Genomic DNA, 25,747 nt, shown 5'->3' on the forward strand with positions numbered 1-25,747 from the left:
ATATCAAATGTGACTTGTTTGCAAAATTTGAGAAAAATCGGACGTGATTTGATAGGTTTCGGCATCGATTGTAGAAGTTGAAGTTTCAAAGTTCATTAAGTTTGAATTGGGGTGCGATTCATGATTTTGATATTGTTTGATGTGATTTGAGGTCTCGAGCAAGTTTGTGTTATGTTATGGGACTGGTTGGTATGATTGGACGGGGTCCCGGGGGCCACGGATTTGTTTTGGGGTGATTTCGGATCATTTGGAGCTGCTTGGGAATTGGTGTTGCTGGTGTCTGGTGTGCTTCTTCGCGAACACGAAGGAAGTCCCACGTTCGCGAAGAGGAAAATTGTGGGGCTATTGAGATTGGCCTTCGCAAACGCGAAGGTTGAGACGCGAACGCAGTGAAGAACTTGACGAACCTACGCGAACGCGAGTGGGGAGTCACGAACGCGTAGAAGGAAATGAGGACTGGGCCTGAGGATGTTTGGACTAAGCGAACGCGAGGCTGGGTATGCGAACGCAAAGCAGTGAGGGCGGAGAGCTTCGCGAACGCGTCATGAGGAACGCAAATGCGAAGGAGGTTTTCTGGGCCTGGGTTAGCTGAGCTTCGCGAACGCGAAGGGGTTGCCGCGTTCGCGAAGAAGGAGTCGGACTGGGCAGTGAGATGTTTTAAAACGGGATTTTTGGCCATTTTCACTTCGTTTTCTCCATGGGAGCCGGTCTTGGGGCGATTTCGGAGCTCCATCTTCATCATCTATGTCAAGGATTTCCCACCTATTTCAAGTTAAATTCAGGTTTATATATGAATTTAGACATGGAAATTTATAAAAATTGTGGGGTTTTGGTAGGAAACCTGGAAATTGGTATTCTTGGATTTTGATCACGAATTTGGGCATGAAATGGAGAATAAATTATATATTTGAGTTCGTGGGGTTATGAGTAAAGTTTATCTTCGAAAATATTCAGAATCCGGGCACGTGGGCCCGAGTGTGATTTTATCAACTTTTCGAACGGAGTTGGAAATTGTTATAAAATGATTAATTATGAGTATTAGAGTATATTTTGATTCAGTTGCGTCATATTTGACTAGTTTTGGAGCGACGGGCATCAGTTTGAATTGTCGGAGCGGCCTTGGAGCCGGTTATGGAATTTCGGAGCAAGGTAAGTCTCCTTTCTAACCTTGTAAGAGGGAATTTACCCCATAGGTGAAATAAATCAATATGTGCTCCTATTTGTGTGGGCTACGTACGCACGAGGTGATGAGAGTCCGTGCGTAGCTACTATTATGCTTAAGTCCGGGTAGTCTAGGACCCAAAAGAATGCTCTACTTGTAATATTCGCAACCTTGTTGTCAATTTAAAATGCCTAAATCATATCGAACTTGGTAAATAAACTTTCTAAAAAGCTAAACATCATTTCTTGACCGTTAAAAGAGCAATTGCCATTTCCTTGGAAAATTCCCCCTTGATGAAGTCTTAATTGACTGTTTGAATGTGTTTATCTTTGTGGAACATGCCAAACGCCTCGGCAGATTAAATAGATGCATCTATGGTTCGCGCCATTTGGCCCTCTGGCAGTGCACGGTTTAAATATTTGTTGGATCGGGTCGTACGACCTCGACATGATTTGCGCACGCTTGTATTTCTTGCCTTCTAATTTATAAATAATGATATTGCCTCCTCGACCTGAGTTAAATTGTTAAATAATGGGAGATGAATTTGGAGATTTTTTAATTATGAAAGAACTGCTTACTTACTTCAAAATATTGAGCTTGCAACCATTCATATAATCCATACATAATTATATCATTGATATCCCATTTATAGCCAATAGTAAGTGTCGAAGTCGACCCCTTGTCACTACTTCTTCAGGGTTAGGCGGGATACTTACTGGGTACGCGTTGATTTACATACTCATACTACACTTGCTGCACATTTTTGTGCAAGTACACATATGTTTATCGGCCTTGTGGGCACAGAAGCGCGATTATGTTGGGGACTTAGGTGAGCTGCATTCTATACGACGCACCACAACCAGCAGAGTCTCCTTTAGAGTATTGTATTTTCTTTCTTGTCCAAGTTGTATTTCGGACAGTTATTGTATTTTATTTTAAATTTCTAAAAAAAGGCTCATGCACTTGTGACACCGGGTTGAGGGATGATTATGGGATGTTCACTATTGGAATTGGAAAATAATGTTATTTATTCTGTAAATTCATCTTTTACTAGATAAATTAAAGTAAATTTATGATTTCAAAAATATTAAAATGAGGATTTAATTAACTATTTAGTGTTGGCTTGCCTGACAGTGGAGTCCGGTGCCATCACGGCCTTTATGGTTTTTGGGTCGTGACAGTTGGCAAGTTACGATCCTGAAATTGAAAGATCTCTTCGATTGCGCAAGAATGGACAAACTTCTTCTCAACCAATACCTTGTGAAGGAATGGAGAATTAGGAAGTAGAAAATATCAACCCACGTGGAGTGCCACCACCAGTCCAAATAGAGGATCAGTTTGATGAAGTGGCGCCAAGGCCAGCAAACAGAATCCTAAGGGATTATGCTAGACCAAACCACTTCAACTGTGAATCTAGTGTCAGGAAGCCCCCTGTGGCAGCCTTCAACTTTGAAATCAGGATCGGCCTGATTCAAACGATCCAACTGTCACGACCCAAAATCCATTAAAGGTCGTGATGGCGCCGGACACCGCTGTCAGGCAAGCCAAAAATAAATACTTAATTTGGTTCTCATTTTAATATTTTGAAGTCATATTTCCTTCAATTAAAAAGTAAAAGATGGAATTTACAGAATAAATAATAATATTATTAACAATTTCAATACATGACAACCCAAATCACCCCAAAACCCGATGTCACAAGTGCATGAGCTTCAACTAGGAATGTAAAATAAAATACAACATCTGTTCGTAATACAAATTCGGACATGAGAAATATAAATACTCTGAAGGAGACTATGCTGGCTGCAGACTCGTAACGTGGAATGTAGCTCACCTAAATCCCCACAATAACCGTGCCTCTACGCCACGAGATCTCTAGACATATATACACCTGCACAAAAATGTGCAGCAAGTGTAGTATGAGTATGTAAATCAATGCGTACCCAGTAAGTATCCCGCCTAACCTCGAATAAGTAGTGACGAGGGGTCGACTTCGACACTTACTATGGCCTATAAAAAAAATATCAATGATATAACTAAGCATGGACTACGTAGAACGGCTGTAAGCGCAATATCATGAAATAAGTGAATAATTCTTTTGTTCATAAGAAATTTCCAAATTTATTTTTCATCGTTTATCAATTTGTAATTTAGGCCAATGAAGTAATATAAATTATCATAAATTTCAAAGCAACCAATTCAATCATGCGCAAATCATGTCGAGGTCGTACGGTCTGATCCAACATAATATTTAAACTGTGCACTACCGAGGGTCGAACGACACGAACCATAGATGCATCTATCTTCTACCGAGGCGTTCGGCCTGCTCCACAAAAGAGAAAACATATTGAACAACCAATTCAAGATTCATTAAGGGGAAAATATTTCAAAATTTCAAATTCTCATTTAACGGTCAAGTGAATGAAGTTTAACCTTTTTACAATTTCTTTATCGCGTTTCCAAATATCTTAAACAATTAAACTAACAAGTAGGGCGCAAACATCGCAAGTACAACATGATATGAGTCTTAGACTACCCAGACATAAGCATAATAGTAGCTACGCACGGACTCTCGTCACCTCGTGTGTACGTAGCCCCCACAAATAGAAACACATAATGATTTGATTCACCTATGGGGTTAATTCCCTTTTACAAGGCTAGAAAGGAGACTTACCCCGCTCCGAAATTCTACAACCGGCTCCCAAGCCCTTCCAACAACTCAAACCGATGTCCAACGCTCCAAAACTAGTCAATAAATGTGCAAACCCATAAATATATACTCTAATACTCATTATAATTCAATTTACAACAATTCCTAACTCCGCTTGAAAAGTCGATAAAAATCACCCTCGGGCCCACGTGCCCGGATTCTGAATATTTTAGAAGATAAACTTTGCCCGTGACACCACAAACTCAAATATATAATATATTCCAAATTCCATATCCAATTTCGTGGTCAAAATCCAAAAATACCAATTTCTAGGTTTTTCTTCAAAATCCAAAATTTCTACTAATTTTCAAGTCTAAATCCTTATATAATCCAAGTATTTAACTTGCAATAGGTGGGAATCACTTACTTTTACATAGATGACGAAAATCTCCCTTCCAAAAGCTACAAAAATCGCCCAACCAAATGAAAAAATGAAGGAAAATGGCCAAATCCCGTCTTTTTTAAAAACCTCACTGCCCAGGCGATTATTGGCACCTGCGGAAAAGTAGCCGCACCTGTGGCGTTGCTTCTGCGACCACGCCTCTGCTTCAACGAAACTTACCCAAACACAATGCCTCGCACCTACGGAACATTTTCCGCTCCTGCGACATCGCAGGTGCGAGCTTCCCTTCCGCTCCTGCGCTTTCTTCCGCTTTTGCGCCCCATGCTTAGCTTCTGCGCTTGCGCAGATGCGGCCAAAACTCCACACCTGCGGTCCTCTTCCTGGGTGGCCTTCTCCGCTTCTGCGAGTAATTCGCCGCACCCGTGATCTTGCACCTGCGGCCAAAGTCACGCAGGTGCGATTACACCAGAAGCATTAAGCTTCAGAAATTCTTAAGTCCAAAAATCGATCTGTTAACCTTCTGGAATCCACCCGAGGACCTCGGGACCTCAACCAATTAAACCAATAAGTCCTAAATTGCAACACGGACTTATTCGAGCCTTCAAATCACGCCCAACAATGTCGAAATCATGAATCGCATCCCAATTCGAGCTTAATAAACTTTAGAACTTCAAACTTCTACCTTCAATGTCGAAACCTATCAAATCACGTCTGATGGACCTCAAATTGTGCACACAAGTCATAATTCACATTACGGACCTACTCCAACTTTCGAAATCGGAATCCGACCCCGTTATCAAAAAGTCCACTCCGGGTCAAACTTTTCAAAAACTTTCAAATTTCCATTTTTCGCCAAATGACCCCGAAACGACCTACGGACCTCCAAATCTACTTCCAGACGAATCACCATACAGAGTTATTCCCAGGCTCGGAATCCCAATCGGGCATCGATAACATTGAAATGCACTTCAACCCAAATTTATAAAAATTTTCCAAAATGCCAACTTCCACAATAGACGCCGAAATGCTCCCGGGTCATCCAAAACCTGATCCGGACATATGCCCAAGTCCAAAATATCATACGAACCTGTTGGAACCTTCAAATCTCAATTTTGAGGTCGTTTACTTAAAAATCATATTTTAGTCAATTCCTCCAACTTTAAGCTTCCGAAATTAGAATTTTCTTTCCAAATCAACTCCGAACTTTCCGAAATTCAATTCCGACCACGCACATAAGTCATAATACCTAATGTAAAACTACTCAAGGCCTCAAACTGCCGAACGATGTGCTGGAGCTAAAAACGACCGGTCGGGTTGGTACATTCTCTCCCACTTAAACATATGTTCGTCCTCGAATGTGCTAAGAACTACTCTGGAGTTGTCCAAAATCATTAGTCAATACCTCGTGCACTTACCCGTGCTACCACAACCCAGTTGAGAACATTAGCTCGAGCAAATCTGAAGATTCTCCCTTTTATCTAGTCAAATTATTCTTAGAGCCAAATTCTAACATTTGAAATTCTCTGTCAGGCCCGTTTCCAACATACGAACGCCATATTAATCACTACATGATGCACCAATACATGTTTACATACCTTCACGGAATCCACACCATGCACCGCATAATTCACATGGCCATAATAACGTCCCCTGATAACAACAGCCAAAATCCCATGAATTCGATGCTCACATCGCACCTCACAAAGTATATAAGTCTCGTTTCAACTCTCGCAATACTGCCACAACAGAAGGGATGTGTAGAAATTCATAACCAACTTTCGAGTCAACTAATCATTGAGTCCCTCCTCCTGGCAAGGACCATTACCCCATTATGAACCAAATAAAGATATTCGCTTTTTAATATGCCTCATATAATCCAATCGCACTGATCCCAGGTCCAAAATCTAGTCTCACCCAGTACAAGTCATTCCGACAATAAGCCACCACAAACACTACCAAAGTTCTCATATGATGCCACCATGTGCCCACAATCCACAAACTCGAATGTGGTACATAAGGAAAACGAACTCTGGAAAGGACTACTCAACCCACGTAACTAATTTAAACAACCGAAAAGATGTTATGAACCTTCCCCATGAATTGAGAAGCAAAACACACAAGAATAGGTATAGGGAACTGTACTCAACATCACACTGTTGCGGCATGCAACCCAATCCACACATGACACCGTTGCGGCATGCAACCCGATCCAACCATGATACACGTTGTAGCGTGCAACCCGATCCAAACATCCTCTTCGTGGCAGCGTGCCACCCGATCCGCACATAGTAATAAATGGAGAAATACCCATCAAGCCAGAAATGTTTATACCTTACGAAATGCCCGAATATCAACCATAAGCACGCCAAGTGCATAATACAAATCCTGAGGAAACGTGTAATGACCCGGCCGGTCGTTTCCAGAGTTATAGCCTCGCTTTCCCTATTTCTACTTCTTTTTATGTTATTTATCTATATTATGTTATGTCGGGTTAGTTGGTTTGGGACCGGAGTGGTTTCAGAGTGAATTGAGACACTTAGTCTCTTAAGTAAAAACTTAAGTTGGAAAAGTCAACCGGATATTGACCTATATGTAAACAATCTCGGATTTTAATTCTGATGGTTTCTTTAGCTCCGTTAGGTGATTTTGGAGTTAGCAGTACATCCAGAATGTGATTTGGAGGTCCGTGGTAGAATTAGGCTTGAATTGGCGAAATTGAAAATTTGGCGATTTCGGTCGGTAGTGAAAAATTTGATATCCGGGTCGGAATGAAATTCTGGAAGTTGGAGTAGGTTCGTAGTGTCATTTGTGATGTGTGTGAACAATTTGAGGTCATTCGTACATGGTTTGGTTGGTTTCGGCATCGGTTGCCGAATTTGAAAATTTAGAAGTTCTTATGCTTGAATCCGAGGGTAATTTGATGATTGGATGTTGTTTTGAGTGATTCGAAGGTTCGACTAAGTTTGTATGTTGATATATGACTTGTTGGTATTTTTGGTTGAGGTCCCGAGGGCCTCGGGGTGATTCCAGGTGGTTAACGGATTTGTCGAAGTTGGAATTTACAGCTGGAGCTGCTGCTACTGCTATTTTTGCACCTGTGGAAGAAACCTCATAGGTGCGAGGCCGCTGGTGCACGTGGGGAGTGCGTAGGTGCGGGCAATGCTGGGCTAGGCAAGATGCGCAGGTGTGAGTTGGAGGTCGCATCTGCGAGCCCGCAGGTGCGAAACCTAGGGCGCAGATGCGGAAAAGGGTAATGCTGGGCAGGCTTCGCAGAAGCGGAGGAAACGCGCAAGTGCGACGGTTTAGCCACAGATGCGGAGCCTGGGCGCGTAAGTGAGTTACGCAGGTGCGGCTCCTTGGACCGCAGGTGCGGCAGCGCGGGTGCGAGAAAATGGCCGCAAGTGCGAGAAGCTTGGGCAGAGGGTACATATTGCACCCTTCGCGAATTTTGGTGCATTCTTCACCATTTCTATTCGTTTTTTGAAGCTTTTGGGAGAGATTTGAAGAAGGAATCAAGGGGATTTCGTTGAGGTAAGTTACTTGAGCCCTAATACTTATATATATGGTGATTTTCCGTTGTTTAATCAATGTAATTAGTGAAAATGAGGGGTTAGGGCTTGGAATATTTGGAGAGTAATTTAAGGATTTGAAGGACCAAACGATGTCGGATTTTGATGAATTTGGTATGGTTAGACTCGTGAGTGAATGAGCTTTCTAGTTTTGTAAATTGTGTCGGATTTCAAGATGTGGGCCCGACGGCCGGGTTTGAGCCATTTCGGGTTTTGTTCTAATTTTATAGCTTTTCTTGTGGAATTCATTCAATTAGCACGTATTGATGGAATTGTACTAATTGTGAATAGATTCGGAGCATTTGGAGGCCGAGTCTAGAGGCAAGAGCATTGCGGGGTAGAGATTTTACCGATTTGAGGTAAGTAACGAATGTAAATCTAGTCCTGAGGGTACGAAACCCCGAATTTTGTATCATTCTACTATTTTTAGTGACGCACATGCTAGGTGACGGGCGTGTGGGTATGCACTATTGGGGATTTGTGACTTGGTCCATCCCGTAGCAACTGTAACGTTGCATACTTTGTTGAAACCATATGATACTTATATGTTTTAGAAAGAATTTCTGTAAATTGGGCTGAATGTCATGTTTGGGCCTTGCGCCAATGCTGTTTGGACCCTTAGGGGCTTTTTCTTACCATCCTCTCATTGTTTTCGATTGAAAATCTATACTCAGTCATGTTTATACTTGTTTACCGCATAACTCAGTTTTATGACTCTATTTTAATGGATATAAATATTTTGGGCTGAATGCCCTGTTTTACTGAAATGCCCGAGTGGCTTGAAAGGTTTATGACTGAGTGAGGCCGAGGGCCTGATTTGTGAGGATGAGTGTGGATCGGGGCTGCCTGCAGCATACTTTATTATTATAGCACGTGAGTTGTCCGTGCAGATTATAGCGCTTGGACTGAAGGATCCCCTCTAGAGTCTGTACACACCCCCAGTGAGCGCAGGTACCTACTGAGTGCGAGTGCCGAGTGTCGAGTGCTGAGTGACTGGGAGGCATGAGTGATTGTGAGGTATGCCTGAGTGACAAGAGTGACTGTGAGGTATGCCCGAGTGGCACGAGTGACTGTGAGATTTGCCCGAGGGGCTGTATATGAGTGATGTTTTGCCCGAGGGGCAATTTATGATTTCATCATTTTGCTCACCTTTGCATTTATCTCTCTTTGAAAACTGTTGAAAAACATCTTTAAATGATTTTTACTGGAACTGGGTTTAAACGAGATGTTTGATTCAAATCCTGGTATTTTACTGAGATTTCCTGATATGAACGTTATATGCTTTGTTGCTCGTCACTACTGCTCAGTCTTTATTTATTTTTGTTACTTACTGAGTTGGCGTACTCACGTTACTCCCTCCACCTTGTGTGCAGATTCAGGTGTAGCTGGACACAGTAGCGGTTATTGATTGTTCTGGTGGCAGATTTTCTTGGAGATAGCAAGGTAGTTATTTGGCGATCGCAGCCCCTACTCTTCTCCCTCTTATCTTCCTCTAGTGGTATTTAGCTATTTTCCAGGCTGAGTTAGCCTTGATATTGCTAAATAGATTGTAGTAGATGCTCATGACTAGTGACACCCCGATGTCGGGCTTTTCCTTCCGCACTTTTATTTTTATTTGAACTCCTTTATGAAGGTTTTTATGTTAAATAACATTGAAATTATATTTGAAATGTAAAATCGTTTTGTTTTGGAAATGAGTCGGCTTGCCTAGTTCCATGATAGGCGCCATCACGACAGGGGTTAATTTGGGTCGTGACAGATTGGTATCTGAGCCTAGGTTACATAGGTCTCACGAGTCATGAGCGGGTTTAGTAGAGACTTGTGGATCGGTACGGAGACGTCTGTACTTATCTTCAAGAGGCTGCAGAACCTTTAGGAAACTCCACATTCTTGAATTCTTGTCGTGCGAATCTGTTGATTCTAGTAACTAAACATCTTTTGTTTCATTCTCTCACAGATGGTGAGGACTCGTATTACCGGTCAGGAGGGCCATCCACCAATACCACTAGCCAGGGCTGCGAGAGGCTGAGGCCGCGGTAGAGGCCGTGGTAGGGGCAGAGGTGCAGCCCGTACAGCAGCTGGGGCAGTACCTGCAGATCCACCAGTTGTCCCAGATCAGGACTAGGTTCCAGTTATTGATGCACTAGCTCAGGCACCACCTGTGCCTATTGTGATTCCAGGCCTTCAGGAGGCCCTAGCTCAGATTCTGACAGCGTGTACTAGCCTTGCTCAGGCGGTCTCTATCTCGACGGTCGCAGCCACTTCTCAGGCCAGGGGAGGCACTCAGACTCCCGTCACTCGCACACCCGAGCAGGTTATTCAGGGACTTCAGACGCCGGAGGCACCACCAGCCCAGCCGGTTGTAGTTGCTCAGGATTATGTGGTTCCTGCTATGCCTGAGGATGATCAGCGTAGGTTGGAGAGGTTTGGGAGACTCCATCCACTACCTTTCAATGGCACAGAGAGAGAGGATGCTCAGGACTTTTTGGATAGGTCTCAGAGGATACTCCATACTGCTGGTATTCTGGAGACTTATGGGGTCTCATTCACTACCTTTCAGTTCTCTGGAGCTGTACTCAGATAGTGGGAGACTTACGAGAGGTGTAGGCCTGATGATGCAGCACCCCTTACTTGGCGGCAATTCTCCGTGGTCTTTTTGGAGAAGTTCGTGCCTCGATCCCGCAGAAAGGAGCTGCGCAGACAGTTTGATCGGCTTTGCCAGGGTGATATGTCTATGACACAGTATGAGATGCGATTCTCAAAGTTGGCCCATCATGCTATCTGGTTGGTTCCCATGGGCAGAGAGAGGATCATGAGGTTTATTGATGGCCTCACTTATCAGCTACAGTTGCTCATGACCAGGGAGCGGGTTTCGGGTGCTACCTTTGATGAGGTTGTCAATATTGCTCGGTAAATTGAGATGGTTCACGGTCAGGAGAGGGTTCAGAGGGAGGCCAAGAGGCCTCGTGGTCAGGGTGGATTCAGCGGTGCTCCTTTTGGGGGTCAGTTCCAGCACGGTAGAGGTCGTCATTTCAGACAGGCTCAGTAAGCTCGGCCATTTCACCGTGGTGCATCATCTGGCCATGGTTCTCACGGTTCTCATTAGGGCCACTCATCACTTAGTGCCCTTCCAGTTTAGAGTTCGTCCCGTGCTCCACCTATTCAAGGCTCTTCCATGCCAGGTTCTTCTACCAGTTATCCCGATGCTAGGGGTTCCCATTAGTTTCTGCTGCCAGCACCAGAGAGTTGTTTTGAGTGTGGGGATCTTGGGCATATGTGGAGGCAGTGTCCTCGTCGTCATGGAGGTCTATCTCAGCATATGAGTCAGCCTCCGACTACAGCACCAGTTACCTCACTACCCGCCCAGTCAGCTCGGGGTGGAGGTCAGTCAGCTAGGGGTCACCCTAGAGGGGGAGGCAGATCAGGGGGTGGTCAGACCCTTTTTTATGCCCTCCCTGTCAGAACAGATGTTATTGCTTCAGATGCTGTGATTACAGGTATTGTCTCAGTTTGTCACAGAGATGCCTCAGTATTATTTGACCCTGGTTCCAGGTACTCATATGTTTTCTTGTATTTCGCCCATTTTCTGGATATGCCCCGTGAGTCTTTAGTTTCATTTGTACATATATCTACTCATGTGGGTGATACTATTATTGTGGACCACGTATATCAGTCATGTGTGGTGACTATTGGGGGTCTGGAGACCCAAGTGGACCTTTTGCTACCCAGTATGGTCGACTTTGATGTGATATTAGGTATGGATTGGTTATCTCCATGTCATGTTATTCTAGATTGTCACGCTAAGACAGTGACGTTGACTATGCCGGGAATTTCGCGGGTTGAGTGGAACGGTTCTGTAGATTATGTACCAAGTAGGGTGATTTCATATTTGAAGGCTCAGCGCATGGTTGAGAATGGTTGCCTATCTTATTTGGCTTTTGTGAGGGATGTTAGTGCAGAGACTCCTGTCATTGATTCTGTTTCGGTGGTACGTGATTTTCTGGATGTGTTTCCTGTAGTCCTGCCAGACATGCCGCCTGACAGGGATATTGACTTTGGTATTGATTTGGTGCCGGGCACTCAGCCTATTTCTATTTCACCATATCGTATGGCACCTGCGGAGTTGAAGGAATTGAAAGAACAACTTCAGGAACTCCTTGATAAGAGGTTTATTCGGCCTAGTGTGTCACCTTGGGATGCACCGGTTCTATTTGTGAAAAAGAAGGATGGTTCCATGAGAATGTGTATTGATTACAGGCAGTTGAACAAGGTCACAGTCAAGAACAAGTATCATTTGCCTCGTATTGATGATTTATTCGACCAGCTTCAGGGAGCGAGAGTGTTCTCCAAGATTGATTTGAGGTCCGGTTATCACCAGTTGAAGATTCGGGATTCAGATATTCTTAAGACAGCTTTCAGGACCCGATATGGCCATTATGAGTTCCTGGTGATGTCTTTTGGGCTGACCAATGCCCCAGCAACGTTTATGCATTTGATGAATAGTGTATTCCATCCCTATTTGGACTCATTCGTTGTTGTATTCATTGATGACATCCTGGTGTACTCTCGTAGCCAGGAGGAGCACGCTCAGCATTTGAGGATTGTATTATAGAGATTGAGGGAGGAGAAGCTTTATGCAAAGTTCTCCAAGTGTGAGTTTTGGCTCAGTTCAGTAGCATTCTTAGGACACGTGGTATCCAGCGAGGGTATTCAGGTGGATCCGAAGAAGATAGAGGCGGTGCAGAATTGGCCTAGACCGTCCTCAACCACGGAGATTAGGAGCTTTCTTGGTCTGGCAATTTATTACTGTCGCTTTGTGGAGGGATTTTCATCTATTGCATCGCCCTTGACCAAATTGACCCAAAAGGGTGCTCCATTCAGGTGGTCAGATGAGTGTGAGGAGAGCTTTCAGAAGCTCAAGACTGCTTTGACCATAGCTCCAATGTTAGTTCTGCCATCAACTTCAGGTTCTTACACCGTGTATTGTGATGCCTCTAGGATAGGCATTGGTTATGTTTTGATGCAGGAGGGTAGGGTGATTGCATATGCCTCGCGCCAGTTGAAGACCCATGAGAAGAACTATCATGTCTATGATCTTGAGTTAGCAGCCATTGTTCACGCCTTGAAGATTTGGCATCATTATTTATATGGGGTTCATTGTGAGATCTATACTGATCACCGGAGTCTGTAGTATCTGTTAAAGCAGAAGGATCTTAATTTGCGTCAGCGGAGATGGTTGGAACTTTTTAAAGACTATAATATCACAATTTTATACCATCCGGGGAAGACCAATGTGGTGGCCGATGCTTTGAGTCGCCGGGCAGAGAGTTTGGGGAGTTTAGCATATCTTCCAGCAACAGAGAGACCTTTGGCATTAGATGTTCAGGCCTTAGTGGGCCAGCTTGTCAGATTGGATATTTCGGAGCCTAGTTGGGTATTGGCTTGTGTGGTCTCCAGGTCTTCTCTTTATGACCGTATCAGGGAGCGTCAGTATGATGACCCCCACTTGCTCGTTCTTCAGGACATGGTTCAGAGAGGTGATGCTAGGGATGTGACTATTGGTGATGGCGGTGTGCTAAGAATGCAGGGCCGAATATGTGTGCCTAATGTAGATGGGCTTTGAGAGTTGATTCTTGAGGAGGCCCACAGCTCACGGTATTCCATCCATCCGGGTGCCGCGAAGATGTACCAGGACTTGAGGCAGCACTATTGGTGGAGGCGGATGAAGAAAGATATAGTTGGGTTTGTGGCCCGTTGTCTCAACTGTCAGCAGGTTAAGTATGAGCATCAGAGACCGGGTGGCTTGCTTCAGAGATTGGAGATCCCAGAGTGGAAGTGGGAGCAGATCACCATGGACTTTGTATTTGGGCTCCCACGGACTTCGAGGAAGTTCGATGGTATTTGGGTTATTGTGGATCGACTGACCAAGTCCGCATACTTCATTCCAGTTGGTACTACTTATTCTTCAGAGCGGTTTGCTGAGAGTTACATCCTAGAGATCATTCGCCTGCATGGTGTCCCAGTTTCTATCATTTCAGATAGGGGTACTCAGTTCACATCGCAGTTTTAGAAGGCCGTGCAGCGAGAGTTGGGTACTCAGGTTGAGTTGAGCACAACTTTTCACCCTCAGATGGACGGGCAGTCTGAGCGTACTATTCAAATATTGGAGGCCATGTTGCGTGCTTGTGTCATTGACTTTGGGGGTTCATGGGACCAGTTTCTGCCACTCGCGGAGTTTGCATATAACAACAGTTATTAGTCGAGTATTCAGATGGCTCCGTACGAGGCTTTATATGGGAGGAGGGGTAGATCTCCGGTTGGATGGTTTGAGCCGGGTGAGGCTAGGCTCTTAGGTACAGACTTGGTCCGGGACGCATTAGATAAGGTGAAATTGATTCAGGAGCGGTTCGCACGGCACAGTCTAGGCAGAAGAGCTACGCGGATAAGAAGGTCCGTGAAGTGTCTTTTATGGTTGGGGAGAAGGTTTTGCTGAAGGTATCACCCATGAAGGGTGTTATGAGGTTTGGGAAGAGGGGCAAGTTGTGCCCCCGGTTCATTGGGCCTTTCGGGGTACTTCAGAGGATATGGGAGGTGGCTTATAAGCTTGCCTTGCCACCCAGCTTGTCGAGTGTGCATCCAGTGTTTCATGTTTCCATGCTCCGGAAGTATATTGGAGATTCTTCCCATGTTTTGGATTTCAGCACGGTTCAGTTGGAGGGTGATATGACTTATGATATAGAGCCGGTGGCTATTTTGGATCGGCAGGTTCGAAGGTTGAGGTCAAAGGATATAGCTTCAGTGAAGGTGCAATGGAGAGGTCAGTCTGTGGAGGAGGCCACCTGGGAGACCGAGCGGGAGATGCGGAGCAGATATCCACGCTTATTCGAGACTCCAGGTATGTTTCTAGACCCGTTCGAGGACGAACGGATGTTTAAGAGGGGGAGGATATAACGACTCGGTCGGTCGTTTCGAGAGTTATAGCCTCGTTTTCCCCATTTCTACTTCTTTTTGTGTTATTCAGCTATATTATGTTATGTCGGGTTAGTTGGTTCGGGACCGGAGTGGTTTCGGAGTGAATTGAGACACTTAGTCTCTTAAGTAGAAACTTAAGTTGGAAAAGTCAACTGGATGTTGACTATATGTAAACAATCTCGGATTTGAATTCTGATGGTTTCATTAGCTCCGTTAGGTGATTTTGGACTTAGGAGTGCGTCCAGAATGTGATTTGGAGGTCCGTGATAGAATTAGGCTTGAATTGGCGAAATTGGAAATTTGGCGATTTCGGTCGGCAGTGAAAAATTTGATATCATGGTCGGAATGGAATTTCGGAAGTTGGAGTAGGTTCGTAGTGTCATTTATGATGTATGTGCAAAATTTGAGGTCATTCGGATGGGGTTTGGTTGGTTTCGGCATCGGTTGTCGTTTGAAAATTTAGAAGTTCTTAGGCTTAAATCATAGGGTAATTTGATGATTGGATGTTGTTTTGAGTGATTTGAAGGTTCGACCAAGTTTGTATGTTGATATATGACTTGTTTGTATTTTTGGTTGAGGTCCCTAGGGCCTCGGCGTGATTCCGTGTGGTTAGCGGATTTGTCGAAGTTGGAATTTGCAGCTTGAGCTACTACTACTGCTATTTTCGCACCTGCGGAAGAAAGCCTCGCAGGTGCGAGGCCGCTGGTGCGCATGGGGAGTGCGCAGGTGCGGGAAATGCTGGGCTAGGCAAGATGTGCAGGTGTGAGTTGGAGGTTGCATCTGTGAGCCCGCAGATGGGAAACCTGGGGCGCAGATGCGGAAAAGGGCAATGGTGGGCAGGCTTCGCAGAAGCGAAGGAAAAGTGCAAGTGCGCCTTCGCAGGTGCAACGGTTTTGCCGCAGATGCAGAGCCCGAGCGCGTAAGTGAGTTGCGTAGGTGCGGCTCCTTGGACCTCAGGTGCGGTAGCCGGGGTGCGAGAAAATGGCCGCAGGTGCGAGAAGCCTGGGCAGAGGGTACATATTGCACACTTCGCGAATTTTGGTGCATTCTTCACCATTTCTATTCGGTTTTTGGAGCTTTTGGGAGAGATTTGAAGAGGGAATCAAGGGCATTTCGTTGAGGTAATTTACTTGAGCCCTAATACTTGTATATATGGTGACTTTTCGTTATTTAATCATTGTAATTAGTGAAAATGAGGGGTTAGAGCTTGAAATTTTTGGAGAGTAATTTAAGGATTTGAAGGACCAAACGATGTAGGATTTTGATGAATTTGGTAAGGTTAGACTCGTGAGTGAATGAGCTTTCTAGTTTTGTAAATTTTGTCGGATTTTGAGATGTGGGCCCAGGGGCCGGGTTTGAGCCAATTTCGGGTTTTGGTCTAATTTTGTAGCTTTTCTTGTGGAATTCATTCCATTAGCGCGTATTGATGGTATTGTACTGATTGTGAATAGATTCGGAGCATTTGGAGGCCGAATCCAAAGGCAAGAGCATTGTGGGGTAAAGATTTGACCGGTTTGAGGTAAGTAACGATTGTAAATCTAGTCCTGAGGGTACGAAACCCCGGATTTTGTATCATTCTACTATTTTTAATAACGCACATGCTAGGTGACGGGCGTGTGGGCGTGCACTGTTGGGGATTTGTGACTTGGTACGTCCTGTAGCAACTGTAAAGTTGCATACTTTGTTGAAACCATATGATACTTATATGTTTTAGAAAGAATTTTTGTAAATTGGGCTGAATGCCATGTTTGGGCCTTGCGTCAATGATGTTTGGACCCTTAGAGGATGTTTCTTACCATCCTCTTATTGTTTTCGATTGAAAATCTATACTCAGTCATGTTTATACTTGTTTACCGCATAACTCAGTTTTATGACTCTATTTTGATGCATATAAATGTTTTGGGCCGAATGCCCTGTTTTACTGAAATGCCCGAGTGGCTTGAGAGGTTTATGATTGAGTGAGGCCGAGGGCCTGATTTGTGAGGATGAGTGTGGATCGAGGCTGCCCTCCTGCAGCATACTTTATTATTATAGCACGTGAGTTGTCCATGCAGCACGTGAGTTGTCCGTGCAGATTATAGCGCTTGGGCTGAAGGAGCTCCTCTGGAGTCTGTACACACCCCCAGTGAGCGCAGGTACCTACTGAGTGCGAGTGCCGAGTGCCAAGTGCTGAGTGACTGGGAGGCATGAGTGATTGTGAGGTATGCCCGAGTGGCAAGAGTGATTGTGAGGTATGCCCGAGTGGCATGAGTGACTGTGAGGTTTGCCCGAGGGGCTGTATATGAGTGATGTTTTGCTCGAGGGGCTGTTTATGATTTCATCATTTTGCTCACCTTTGCATTTCTCTCTGTTTGAAAACTATTGAAAAACATCTTTAAATGATTTTTACTGGGACTGGGTTTAAACGAGATGTTTGATTCAAATAGTGATTTTTTTAAAAGCATGTGGTATTTTACTGAGATTTTCTGATATGAACGTTATATGCTTTATTGCTCGTCACTACTGCTTAGTCTTTATTTATTGTTGTTACTTACTGAGTTGGCGTACTCATGTTACTCCCTGCACCTTGTGTGCAGATTCAGGTGTAGCTGAACACGATTGCGTTTATTGATTGTTCTGGTGGCAGATTTTCTTGGAGATAGCAAGGTAGTTGTTTGGCGATCGCAGCCCCTGCTCTTATCCCTATTATCTTCCTCTAGTGGTATTTAGCTATTTTCCAGGCTGAGTTAGCTTTGATATTGTTAGACAAATTGTAGTAGATGCTCATGACTAGTGACACCCCGATGTCGGGCTTTTTCTTCCGCACTTTTATTTTTATTTGAACTCCTTTACGAAGGGTTTTATGTTAAATAACATTGAAATTATCTTTGAAATGAAAACATCGGTTTGTTTTGAAAATGAGTCGGCTTGCCTAGTTCCACGATAGGCGCCATTACGATAGGGGTTAGTTTGGGTCGTGACAAGACGGGTAGCATCATATGCTATAAAACTCAAGCACAACTAAGGTGTGATATACGATCTGCATCCCGAGAGCCATCCTGCTCATATAACACCACAAACTATACGGGATCTCAATACGAGTGCGAATAATCAAACCGCCTCACAACCCACATGGCACAATAGAGACTACACGGAAGGGCTGACAGCAGAAATAACATCCAAGGCCCGAAGAACCCTTCGAAAACAACGCTATACTGAAATGAACACATCCGGCCTGATATAGAGCCCACATTCATATTTAGATACATCCACGGACCTCAAGCCGATCGTACCACACTGGGCTAATAACCTTTCAAGGATCCATATTTCCATGACACACAAAAACATCCGTCAAATTCGGAACAAACTTCCATAGTCCACAATCAAATGAACTGAGCGCCCTTCAGGCATAAATTCTCAAATTAGCGATAGTACCACAATCACCATACTTAGTTTCAATCTTCAATCAAGCAAGTGACTACATGTCACACTTATATAATCTTCCTGTAGGACACGCTCCCACGACCCTCCGCACCAGATAACAAGTCTACACATCCATACCACCAGCCATACTAATGATGTAAAGCAAATCAAGAATCCGCAATCAGTACGCAAAGCCTCCTACCCAGGACACCGATCTCAGGTGACGCTAAAGACAATACCAGCTTACTCTAACCATCTGAATTCCTTTTCCTGATCATCCGAGCTCGTGACATTCTTGTCAACACCGAACCGCAACCTTGATCCTCAGATTCTAATTTTCCCATGCCGCTCACTGCACCTAACATGCCAATACACGAGAGTACCAGAATTCAATAATAACCCCTGATCCACTAATAGAATAAACACTTCATCATTTAGAAACCTTTTACTTAGCTCGTTTCAGATGAACCAATGCAACACGCAACTAAATTCCCAAACCGCAGAAAATACACTCTCATGTCGTAATCTAAACTGCCATAACTCTTCCGAAAATCCCTTTACACAATAAAGCCATACAAATCGAATACCTCCCAAATCAGCCAAGTTGTGGTTGTGCTCAAGCCCAAGTGTACAACCACAAACCACATATATAACTTCACGCTGGAGAAACTGGTCACTGCCATAACCGTGCTGATTCAACCATTACCAACCGAGCCACTTCCTCTACTTTACTCGGGACTTGCCCTAGAAATAATAATAGCTCCATTCAAAACATCATTAACCCAAATCCGCACTCATCCTGAGTGACCTTATTTCACGAGACCACGTTGTCTCCAAAACCCATGAACCATATCATACCTTCCTTATGCGCATATTCGCATCTTCAACTGGTATACCCATTCTGAAAATCCCTCTATTAATCCGAAGTTATTTTCTCCCATTCCTCCAATGCCACACCGCAGACCAAAGATAACGCAGAACACTCCAAGCCACTTTCCATAATCCACTGCTAAAGGTCAATACTTAACCATACTACTGGCTCGAAATCCTTAGGCACCGCACTTTGAATTTTTGAACCCACTAGAACCACTGCTGAGAGTCGCCCACTCTGACTTGTTCTCGAATATAATCAAACTTCAAGGCCCTGCTGGCACAAGAACACTCTCTCAAAGAAGCAACCGGCTGAATTCCTTTCCATGTACATTATATCTAAACGAAGCATAAACTCTAAGTCTTCCCAAAACCTGAACATGAATCGATAAGGCTAATTGCAGCACACATTCCTCAAATTCTTGCCTCAAATCACCACTGATGTTCTCTTTCTTTAGTCGTAACAACCCACCAATATGCCGATAACCAGAAACCTCACAAGTAGACAACCATGCAATCCAATCGTAGGCGGTGGGGCTCTCCCACTTAAGCTTGAAGCTACCATTATATGACCCTGGAACCTACCAAGATTCCTTCTCCCATACCGACATGACCTCGCACAATCAACCCGCCAAATACCTCAAAATCCTTATGTTAACCATCTCATGAACGCTCTGAATCACTAGCCACATTTACATATTCGACCTCTTACCAGATAGCCAGTAAAATTCTTCGTAGAAGCTTCATCAACACCATGCAACAGTTAACCTGCTCACCGAAAATAACCCACCTGTGAAAATTCCATGTCGTCATCTTCCAAAATGCTGCACCGAGTACAATTACCACGAAACTAATAAACCATCCTGAGCCTGTGCTCGTTCACTAATTGTACAAGTCTGTTCACTCCTCATGGACATTAACTAAAGGTGCGACAATATATTCCAATCCAAAGTCATGTTGTATCCTTTTTCATATTAAGCAACTCCCTCCTGTCACACCTAATATTCCTCAATATAGCAGCCAATATTCCAAATTAATCCCGTAGACCTAGTCACTGTCCACCATGAATCCCAAATCACTCTAACTTCCCCCAAGGCGTATAGTCATCCTACCACAGAACCCATATGCTACTCTGCCACTCTTCAACTTTGGTCAAATCCTCTCCTTTAAGCAACTACCCGACTTCTATTTCTCACACTTGGCCTTTTAGAAATTTAACCACCGCAAGACACCTCCCACATGTCCTTTCTCATCCTTCGCTGCCCAGTTGTTGCCTTAACTCAATATCTATCTTTGTAGCACTTGAACTAATAGATAGCTACCAACTTTAAATCCCTCCAAAGATCATCTTCCTCGAGCCGTCAACATTAGAAATACCCATTTAAATTCCGGAATTACTGCACTCTGCTGTCTCTGACAATCGCTTCTCCGACACCATCTCACACTACTCTGCCCCGAAGACAAATTGATAAAGACCATGACACCGACGAACCTTAACGCGTTCAACAGGGACGACGACGCCACATCATAAATGAAAATTCCACCACGCTCGAAAATCCTAAGTCCCGTTACTCCATCAACCCAAACCTGAACATTTATAGTCTGATTGCCTTTCCTCCGCCGGAAATAATATACCGAATCTCTAAATCATGCACTAAGTAAACCTCCTTCCAAGTCATTAACTGCCTCGATGCATAGACAAGCATCATACCATTACACAAACATTGTGCGATAGCAATGCACGAATCGTCATAAGAATCAATGCCAAATCTCAAAACCTTAGGTAATACTGATATTGAGCTGAAACGACAGAACAGCATTCCACAAAGCGACGACTGTAGCCCAATCAAATACGCAGGGAGAAACATCCCGCACCACATCTCTAGTACTATTAAAATTCCTCGATTTCCAATTTATAACAAGCACTTCACGTCGCATAAGACTGAATAGGAAGGGAATGAAGGCATAAGCCTCAAAGGAATCGAATCGCACGATGAGGAATCAAGAAGGAAGTGCTCCTAACAGTCATGTAGCCTCTTGAAGATAAGTACAGTCGTCTCTGTACTGATCCACAAGACTCTACTAGATCCACTCATGACTTGTGAGACCTAAGTGAACCTAGTGCTCTGATACCATGTTGTCACGGCCCAAAATCTATTAAAGGTCGTGATGGCACCGAACACAGCTGTCAGGCAAGTTAAAAAAATAAATACTTAATTTGGTTCTCATTTTAATATTTTTGAAGTCATATTTCCTTCAATTAAAAAGTAAAACATGGAATTTATAGAATAAATAATAATATTATTAACAATTTCAATACAGGACAACCCAAATCACCCCAAAACCCGGTGTCACAAGTGCATGAGCCTCAACTAGGAATGTAAAATAAAATACAACATCTGTCTGGGATACAAATTCGGATAGGAGAAATATAAATACTCTGAAGGAGACTCTGCTGGATGCTGACTCGTAACGTGGAATGTAGCTCACCTAATTCCCCACAATAACCGCGCCTCTGTGCCCACAAGATCTCTAGACATATATGCACGTACACAAAAATGTGCAGTAAGTGTAGTATGAGTACGTAAATCAATGCGTACCCAGTAAGTATCCCGCCTAACCTCGAAGAAGTAGTGACGAGGAGTCGACTTCGACACTTACTATGGGCTATAATAAAATATCAATGATATAACTAAGCATGGATTACGTAGAACGCATGTAAGCTCAATATCATGAAATAAGTGAATAATTCTTTTGTTTATAAGAAATTTCCAAATTTATTTTTCATCGTTTATCAATTTGTAACTCAGGCCAATGAAGCAATATAAATTATCATAAATTTCAAAGCAACCAATTCTATCATGCGCAAATCATGCCGAGGTCGTACGGCCCGATCCAACATAATATTTACACTGTGCACTGCCTAGGGTCGAACGGCACGAACCATAGATGCATATATCTGCTACCGAGGCGTTCGGCCCGCTCCACAAAAGAGAAAACACATTGAACAACCAATTCAAGATTCATTAAGGGGCAAATATTCCAAAATTTTAAATTCTCATTTAACGGTCAAGTGAATGAAGTTTAACCTTTTTACAACTCCTTTATCTAGTTTCCAAATATCTTAAACAATTAAACTAACAAGTAGGGCGCAAACATCGCAAGTACAACATGATATGAGTCTTAGACTACCTAGACATAAGCATAATAGTAGCTACGCACGGACTCTCGTCACCTCGTGTGTACGTAGCCCCCACAAATAGAAACACATAATGATTTGATTCACCTATGGAGTTAATTCCCTTTTACAAGGCTAGAAAGGAGACTTACCCCGCTCCGAAATTCTACAACCGGCTCCCAAGCCCTTCCAACAACTCAAACCGATGTCCAACGCTCCAAAACTAGTCAATAAATGTGCAAACCCATAAATATATACTCTAATACTCATTATAATTCAATTTACAACAATTCTTAACTCCACTTGAAAAGTCGATAAAAATCACCATCGGGATCACGTGCCTGGATTCCGAAAATTTTTGAAGATAAACTTTACCCGTGACACCACGAACTCAAATATATAATTTATTCCAAATTCCATATCCAATTTCGTGGTCAAAATCCAAAAATACCAATTTCTAGGTTTTTCTTCAAAATCCAAAATTTCTACTAATTTTCAAGTCTAAATCCTTATATAATCCAAGTATTTAACTTGCAATAGGTGAAAATCACTTACCTTGACATAGATTACGAAAATCTCCCTTCCAAAAGCTACAAAAATCGCCCAACCAAATGAAAAAATGAAGGAAAATGGCCAAATCCCGTCTTTTTTAAAAACCTCACTGCCCAGGCAATTTTTCGCACCTCCAGAAAAGTAACCGCACTTGCGGCGTCGCTTCTGCGACCATGCCTCCGCTTCTGCGAAACTTACCCAAACACAATGCCTCGCACTTGCGGAACATTCCCCGCTTCTGCGACATCGCATGTGCGCCCCTTCCTCTCCTACGCTTTCTTCTGCTTTTGCGCCCCATGCTTCGCTTCTACGCTTGCGCAGATGCGGCCAAAACTCTGCACTTGTGGTCCTCCCCCTGGCTGGCCTTCTCCTCTTCTGCGAGCAATTCGTCGCACCCGCGATCTTGCACCTGCGGCCAAAGTCACGCAGGTGCGATTACACCAGAAGCATTAAGCTTCAGAAATTCTTAAGTCCAAAAATCGCTCCGTTAACCTCCCAGAATCCACCCGAGGCCCTCGGGACCTCAACTAGTTATACCAAAAAGTACTCAAATACAACATGGACTTAGTCGAGCCTTCAAATCACACCCAACAACATCAAAATCATGAATCGCATCCCAATTCGAGCTTAATGAACTTTAGAACTTCAAACTTCTACCTACGATGCCGAAACCTATCAAATCACGTCTGATTGACCTCAAATTTTGCACACAAGTCATAATTGACATTACGGACCTACTCCAACTTCTGGAATCGGAATCCGACCCCGATATCAAAAAGTCCACTCCCGGTCAAACTTTTCAAAAACCTTCAAATTTCCATTTTTTGCCAAATGACCCCGAAACAACCTACGGACCTCCAAATCCAATTCCGGATGCGCCCCTAAGTACATAATCACCATATGAAGTTATTTCCAGGCTCGGAATCCCAATTGGACATCGATAATATTGAAATGTACTTCAACCCAAATTTATGGAATTCTTCCAAAATGTTAACTTCCACAATAGGCGCCGAAATGCTCCCGGGTCATCCAAAACCCGATCCGGACATACGCTCAAGTCCAAAATTATCATACGAACCTGTTGGAACCTTCAAATCTTGATTCCAAGGTCATTTACTTAAAAATCATACTTTAGTCAATTTCTCCAACTTTAAGCTTCCGAAATTAGAATTTTCTTTCCAAATCAACTCCGAACTTTCCGAAATTCAATTCTGACCATGCGCACAAGTCATAATACCTGAAGTGAAACTACTCAAGGCCTCAAACCGCTGAACGATGCACTGGAGCTCAAAACGATCGGTCGGGTCGTTACACCAACAATCTTGTATCTTTACTGGAGATTCAAGTGAAGATCCACATAGTCATTTAATTAATTTTCTGGAACTAGTTGAAACTGCTAAGTATAATGGAGTATCCCCTGAAGCAATCAAGTTAAGGCTATTTCCTTTTTCTTTAAAAGGAGATGCTAAGTCTTGGTTGCGAAGTTTGCCTTAAGGATCAATTACCACATGGGACCAAATGACTCAGAAATATTTAAATAAATAATTTTCCCCTGCTAAAACCACAAAGTTAAGACAAGATATATCTAATTTCTTGCAGACTGATACAGAATCAGTTTATCAAGCTTGGGAAAGGTTAAAGGCAATGTTAAGCAAATATCCACACCACGGCATTCCTGAACATATGCAGTTATATATTTTTTATCACGGGCTAAAACCCTCTTCTAGAAATGTGATAGATGAAGCTGCAGGAGGTTCAGTAATGGGAAAAACCACAGAGGAAGCATTGCAATTGTTGAATGAAATTTCTGAGAATGTGATCCAATGGACATCTGAGTTGTAATTATCAAGAAGGTTGCTACAGTAAATCAGGCAGATGATTTAAATACACTAACACAACAGATTGTTTCTTTGACACAAAAGTTTGAATCTTTTCAGGTGAATACACAACAACCAAACCAGTCTGAAGTTTGTGACATGTGTGGAGGAAATCATCTAAACCATGAATGCCAAGCAATCCATCAAAATGATGAACAAGTCAATGTTATGGGTTACAAATCTTACTCTTTTGGAAGTCCAATGGCACATAAACATCCAGGATTCCAGTGGATCAATCCAAATGGTGTCGAGAACTCTTAAAACTTTTAGAAGCAAGCTGTACAGGGTCTGCCCGGATATCAGAATCAAAATCGAGGGCAATTGAATTTTAAATCTTATCAGCATGCAGCCCCATATCAACAAAGGCCTCAACAAGCTCATCCAAGTATTGATGACCTTATGTACAAGTAAATTAAGACCACTAATGAAAAGATGGAGAGTCAGAATCCTGCCCTTAAAAATTTAGAAATTCAGTTGAGTCAACTGGAAACTCTTGTGTCAGAGAAGATTCAAGGTATCTTACCAAGTAATACAGAAAAAAATCCAAAAGAGCACCTTAAGGCCATCATCTTACGGTCAGGTAAGGAGCTAGATGAACCCTATGCAGACCTATCAGGACAACACGTAGACAAGGGTAAGAATGTTGAAACACCCTTTCAACCATCAGAAGAGAAAGAAATTAAGAAAAAAGAAGAAAAAAATATTGAAAAATTGACTCCTCTCCCTGTGACAACTCCCTTTCCAAAAAAAATGAAAAGAGAAAAGCTTGACAGCCAATTTGCAAACTTTTTGGAGATTTTAAAATAAATTCACATCGATATTCCTTTCACTGATGTTTTGTTACAAATGCCTTCATATGCCGAATTTATAAAGGAAATTTTGTCAAGTAAAAGAAAATTAGAAGAAGTTTATGTGGTAATTCTTATAGAAATATGTAGTGCGGGCAGTTTTACAATTCCATGCACTTTGGGAGGAGTATATTTTGAAAAAGCACTTTGTGATTCTGGAGCTTCAATAAATTTGATGCCATTTTCTATCTTTAAAAAGTTAGATCTTGGTGAAATGAAAGACGCAAGTGTTTCTCTTCAGTTTGCAGATCAAAGTACTAAGAA

General features: G+C 43.1%; 1 non-coding gene across 1 annotated transcript; it reads right to left on the minus strand.

Annotated features, from left to right (window-relative positions):
- Nucleotides 1-24,324: 24,324 nt before the first annotated feature.
- Nucleotides 24,325-24,431, minus strand: LOC117280450 (small nucleolar RNA R71). The gene has a single exon (XR_004510984.1). It is a non-coding gene; the product is annotated as a small nucleolar RNA R71 (small nucleolar RNA).
- Nucleotides 24,432-25,747: the final 1,316 nt, after the last annotated feature.

The sequence above is a fragment of the Nicotiana tomentosiformis genome, chromosome 2 (assembly GCF_000390325.3).
Source record: "Nicotiana tomentosiformis chromosome 2, ASM39032v3, whole genome shotgun sequence".
Lineage (NCBI taxonomy): Eukaryota > Viridiplantae > Streptophyta > Magnoliopsida > Solanales > Solanaceae > Nicotiana > Nicotiana tomentosiformis.